This window comes from Aedes aegypti, chromosome 3 (genome assembly GCF_002204515.2).
Source record: "Aedes aegypti strain LVP_AGWG chromosome 3, AaegL5.0 Primary Assembly, whole genome shotgun sequence".
Classification (NCBI taxonomy): Eukaryota; Metazoa; Arthropoda; class Insecta; order Diptera; family Culicidae; genus Aedes; species Aedes aegypti.
Window position 1 is genome coordinate 36,317,669 of NC_035109.1, and position 6,450 is coordinate 36,324,118.

The following is a 6,450-nucleotide window of genomic DNA, read 5'->3' on the forward strand; positions in this document are numbered from 1 at the left end:
CAACAAACTGCGGTTCCCGTAATAATTTACACCGAAAAAAAAATTTTTTTTCTACTAAATGTGAAAATTGTGACATGTTTGAAATGTCATAACTTTTTTGTTTATTGGTTTACCATCACCAAATTTTTATGGTAGATAGCTAATATAATGGACCGTTTTCCCTCAAAAAATTACTTTGGTATTCCGATAGGGTTTTGAGATATTTGAGTTTTTGTGTCAAAAATTATGTTTTTTAATACAAAAAAAAAAAAAAATTTTACTGTGTGTATTTTTTTTGGAATCTTTATTTAGTTGTCTAACTTTATTTCTTTAGTTGTCTAACAATCGAACGAACCGTTTTTGCTGTGCAGCTTTTTGAATATTTTTGAACCATTTTCACATACACCCTTTTGAAAAGTTAGTCGTGACTCAACTTGAAGATTTGATATCGGAAAACGACGATTTAGATGGAACTGGAAAACTGTGCAAAGTTTCAGCTCAATAGAAAAAAATGAATTAAAAAATTTACCAAATTTTGGTGCTGTTGCTTGGAATCACTCATTTAGCATCCATGCGGCAAAGTTTTGTTGCATGACCCCACTTTTGGCACCGACGGCACTGAGTGGGATTCTGGTAATTTCCTCCAGGTTTCTGGAAATGTTTCCATATCACACGGATATCAAATATAAGTCTTGCTTTTTTCAAGCTCTAATATTATTTAGATCAATTTTGTTTAGGTAGACTAAATAATATTCTTGAGAAAGCCCTTTTCGACGAATACCAGATTGAGTTCTCTTGTTCATAATGTTACTTGGACTTGGGGATATCCAAGCAAATTATGTATTCCATATTAAATCTCCCCAGGTGATTTATAGTCACTTCAATTATTTATTTATTTATTTGGTTTTACATTAATTAGCTTGATAAAACCTCGCCAACAACATCTCGCCAATTCACTCGGTTCATGGCCGCATCTCTCCATCTTCGACCCACGCTCTCCAGGTCCTGATGCACCTGATCAGCCCACCTAGCTCTCTGCGCCTCACGCCTTCTTGTTCCGACCAGATTCGTAGCGAACACCATCTTTACAGGGTTGTTGTCCGGCATTCTTGCAACATGCCCTGTCCAGCGTAGCCTTCCAGCTTTAGCTACCTTCACGATACTGGGTTCGCCGTAGAGTTGAGCGAGCTCGTGGTTGATCCTTCGCCGCCACATGCCGTTCTCCTGCACGCCGCCGAAGATCGTCCTTAGCTTGCAAGTCCTCCTCGAGCATAGTCCACGTCTCATGCCCGTAAAGGACTATCGGTCTTATGAGCGTTTTGTACATCGTGCATTTGGTGCGGGGGTGAATCTTTCTTGACCGCAGTTTCTTCTGGAGGCCATAGTAGGCAAGACTTCCACTGATGATGCGCCGTCGTATTTCCCTACTAACGTTGTTGTCAGCCGTCAACAAGGATCCAAGATAGACGAACTCGTCCACCACCTTGAAGGTATCCCCGTCTATCGTGACACTGCTACCTACGCGAGCCCTGCCGCACTCAGTTCTGCCTACCAGCATGTACTTTGTTTTCGACGCATTCACCATTAGCTCGACTCTTGTTGCTTCTCTTTTAAGGCGGGTGAACCAATCTGCCACCGTTTCAAATTTTCTCCCAATAATGTCCATGTCGTCCGCGAAGCAAACTAATTTGCCGGATCTCGTAAAAATAGTGCCTCGACTGTTAAGTCCGGCTCTCCGCATGACACCTTCAAGCGCAATATTGAACAACAGGCACTTAAGTCCATCGCCCTGTCGTAGTCCCCGCTGAGACTCGAACGATCTGGAGTTTCCGCCCGAGATCTTCACGCAGTTTTGTACACCGTCCATCGTTGCTCTAATCAGTCCTGTGAGCTTCCCGGGAAAGCTGTTCTCGTCCATGATTTTCCATAGCTCTACACGGTTAATACTGTCGCATGCCGTCTTGAAATCGAAGAACAGATGGTGCGTAGGGACCTGTTACTCACGGCATTTATGGAGGATTTGCCGCACGGAAAAGATCTGGTCCGTTGTCGAGCGGCCGTCGATGAAATCTGCTTGATAACTTCCCACGAACTCGTTTGCTATAGGTGATAGACGACGGAAGAAAATCTGGGATAGCACTTTGTAGGCGGCGTTTAGGATGGTGATTGCACGATAATTTTCACACTCCAGTTTGTCGCCCTTTTTGTAGATAGGTCATATAACGCCTTGCTTCCACTCCTCCGGTAGTTGTTCCGTTTCCCAGATTCTGACTATCAGCCGATGCAGACAAGCGGCCAACCTGTCCGGGCCCATCTTGATGAGTTCGGCTCCGATACCATCCTTGCCTGCGGCCTTGTTGTTCTTGAATGGCATCCTTAACTTCCCCCATCGTGGGAGCTGGTTGGTTCCACTGTCCACTGTGCTGACGTAGCCATCGCCTTCGCTGTCCTGACATTCGGTGCCTGTGTTCTCTGCGCCATTCAGGTGTTCATAGAAGTGCTGCTTCCACCTTTCAATCACCTCGCGTCCGTCCGTGAAGATGCTCCCATCCTTATCCCGGCACATCTCAGCTCGCGGCACGAAGCCTTTGCGGGATATGTTGAGCTTCTGATAGAACTTCCGCGTTTCTTGAGAACGGTACAGTAACTCCATCTCTTGGCATTCCACCTCTTCCAAACGGCGCTTTATGTCTCGGAATAGGCGGGTTTGCTGTTTCCGCTTCAGTCTGTATCGTTCCACGTTTTGTCTGCAGCATTGCAGCCCGTGTCGCATTCTTTTCCTCTAAAACCTCCTGGCACTCCTCGTCGAACCAATCGTTTCTTGAGCTCCATTCCACATATCCGACAATGCTTTCGGCAGCGTCGTTAATGGCTGTTTTGACTGTCCTCCAGCAGTCCTCAAGAGGGGCCCTATCGAGCTCGCCCTCATTCGGCAACGCTGCCTCAAGATGCTGCGCGTACGCATTGGCGACATCCGGTTGTTTCAGCCGCTCGAGATTGTACCGGGGCGGGCGTCGGTACCGTACATCATTGATGACGGATAGTTTTGGGCGCAGTTTCACCATCACCAGGTAGTGGTCGGAGTCAATGTTGGCGCCACGATAGGTTCTGACGTCGGTTATGTCGGAGAAGTGCCGTCCATCGATCAAAACGTGGTCGATTTGCGATTCTGTCTGCAGAGTTGATCTCCAGGTGTACCGATAGGGGAGGCTGTGCTGGAAATCGTAGCACCTATGGCCATATCCTTGGAGGGGTCAAAATCTATCAGTCGTAGGCCGTTCTCGTTCGTCAGCCAGTGGGCGCTGAACTTTCCAATCGTCGGTTCGAACTCCTCCTCCTGACCAACCTGAGCGTTCAAATCTCCTATGATGATCTTGAGGTCGTGGCTTGGGCAGCGGTCGAACTCGCGTTCGAGCTGCGCGTTAAATGCGTTCTTGTCATCATCAGTGCTTCTGGATTGTGGGCTATGCACGTTGATTATGCTGAAGTTAAAGAATCGGCCTTTGATTCTTAACTGGCACATTCTTTCGTTGATCGGCCACCACCCAATCACGTGCCTTTGCATATCACCCATCACTATAAAAGCTGTTCCCAGCTCACGTGTGTTGCCGCAGCTCTGGTAGATGGTATGATAACCTCTAAACGGTCGCACCATCGAACCTGTCCAGCACACCTCCTGCAGCGCTACGATGTCGAAACCGCGGATCTTCAGTACATCGGAGAGTATGCGTGTGCTTCCGATGAAGTTGAGAGATTTGCAGTTCCACGTTCCGAGTTTCCAATCGCTAGTCCATTTCCTTCGCTGTGGTCTTTGCCGATTGTTCCGGTCCGTATTCTCTCGTTGACATTCCTGTGCTGATGTGTTTTTGGCTTGCAGGGCCTGACACCAACCCCCTAGATTTCCGGAGGACCATTCCCCCTAAATGTTCGGAGGACTATGATGCGCAGTTTAGCTTAGAGTCCTTCTCTGGCACTCGGACGATGATCAGCCGCCCCTGACATGGGGAACAGACGCTGTTGTAAGCCACTCCTAACATGGAGTACAGACACTCCAGGTTTGCAGAAGCAAAAGCAAAAGCAAACCCCTCCTTCCCTGTCAGCATACGACCAAGGCTCCCACCGGGGGTTGGTTACGCGATCTTCTCCAAGGTACTCGTACCCCGGCCAGCCCCCGCCATGCCCAGCCATTTACCGTGCCATAGTCACTTCAAGACGACCTTGAATAAATGTTTAGTTTTGTTTCATAAGTTAACAATTTGTGCTTCTTCTCTTCAAGACGTTTGAAAAAAAAATCGCGATCTTCAAATGTTCCCGACAAAACGCGACAGTCTCCTTTCTTTGCGATTTGGAAGGAAACCTTGATTCCCCTAATGGAGTCCAAGATCTCCTGCCTAAATCCTCCTAATTCGGAACAACTGACTACGGTAGGCGGCACTCTTTGTTTCCTCACTTGAATCAAAGGCTAGAAGCTACTTCGATTTGATGTTCGGAAAATTTGTCTAAAGCTTCGAAATGATTGCTCATGTCGATCCAATTATCAAGATTAACCATTTCACTCTTGAAAAAAAGCGCATTCCGGAGAAACGTCCTTTCTTCAATTTATGCCACGTTTCGTGACAGTTTTAAAACCCCTTTTTTTAGAAGAAAGTTGTAAATTCAGGAATTTACCGTTCCCATTGTTCGTTGGTTGACTGTAGGATTCAAGAAAGCCTGTACCCCCTGCCCCCTTGTTCATACGCCAATGCTCAGGAGAGGTTAAACCTTTATCTAGTTCAAACGGGGCAGGCGAAATGTTTACGCGATCGGGAAAAATCTTCAATCAGAACGCATGTGGTCAACCTGGCCACCGGCCTCTCCTCCGCCAAAGCAGCTCATTCCTTCTTTGGCCGCATGTCTGAGTAGTTTATTCCGAGCTCGTTAGCAAGATGAACGCAACTGACTGCGTGTTTGTTGTGGTGGCCAACCAGCCGTAAACCCATTTCTACTAATTCTCTCTCGTTCTTTGGCTGGTTGTGGATTTCGATGTGGATTAGCCGCAGCTGTTTGGAGCTGAGTTTTCGGATTTGGGATATTGTATGGGCTTGGAAGAATGGCACGTGCTTGCGAGGGAGTCTGCGTCTTGGATTTCCTTGGCCACGATCGACAACGAGAGGTGGGTTTGTTGAATTTGAATGCGTTTTTTCGGTGTGCGACGCCGACTCGACTCCGGCTGCTTACATTATCGAGTAATTTCCACTAATCATGTGTTAATGTCGATTCGCCGAAGATTAACAACCGGGGGTGTTTCAGCTGGAGTGAGTCAGATGCTTGAGCTACATAATAGTGGGAGTAGAATTTGGCATATCATTTGTTTGTGTTTTTACAGAAAATAAGATACAACATGTATGGAAATACCAGATAAGTTTTTGGATTTATTTGTTTTTGCATCTATGTCACTAGGAGGATGTCTATTGTGAATGTGGGAAGTCAGAAATATTTTTTGCCCCGCTCAACGATGTTTCACAGCTTTGACTATTTTCAGGATGCTAAGTTTGGTAATTGATCGTATCACCGACCATACGTAACTCCCAGATTTTTTTCCTCCCTCACGTGGTTATTGTGGAGGATGATTAACAGTCTTATGATCGTTTTGTAAATCTTTTTGACCGCAGATTGTTCTCGAATCCACAGTAGGCCTGGCTTCCAGAATGAAGCGCCTTCGTATTTCACGGTCAACGTTTCTGTTCGCCATCAGCAAGGATCCGAGGTAAACAAACTCATCCACCACCTCAAACGTATCCCCGTCTATTGGAATCAAAAGACAGATTAATGAATATTTCATTACTATAAAAAATAGATTATGAAAAAAATACCTGCAAAAAGATTGATTTTATTCCAGCGGAAAATAAAGATATTGAATTATGAATATATCGTTTCCGTAAAAAATGACCTTTAATAGGCCAAAACCGCACAAAAAATAACGTGCAGCGAACACTTACCTCACTATCGTTTTGCTAATGAAAAAATCTTTCTTTTGCGGTAAAAAGATCGATTTTATTTCAGCGGAATCCAGAGATATTTAATTTAAAGACATATTTTGCAACAAATAAAGTCCACAGTGCGCTGGTTCCTAGGCAAGACCGGCCCTCTGTGGCTCTACCCTGGGAGGGAGAAACCAATCCAAAATTTCTGTACGTCATAGTGAGCCGAGATTCCGCTGTCACGAACTATCACTTTGAGCCCAGATCTCAAACATTGGACTAACATGAAAAAAGCGCGTAACTGATTAAAACATATTTTCGTATTTCTTCAAAAGTGATAAAAATCGAATGAAAATCAATTCATGCACATAACGCAAGTAATGTCACGTGAGCACCATTTAATCTGATTGAACATAAAGCATTGAAAAACGCATCGTTCTACTTTTTCCAATGAAAATGAATATTTAGTGCATAGAAAACTGTGGCCCTTTTTTCATGTTTGTCAGGAAAG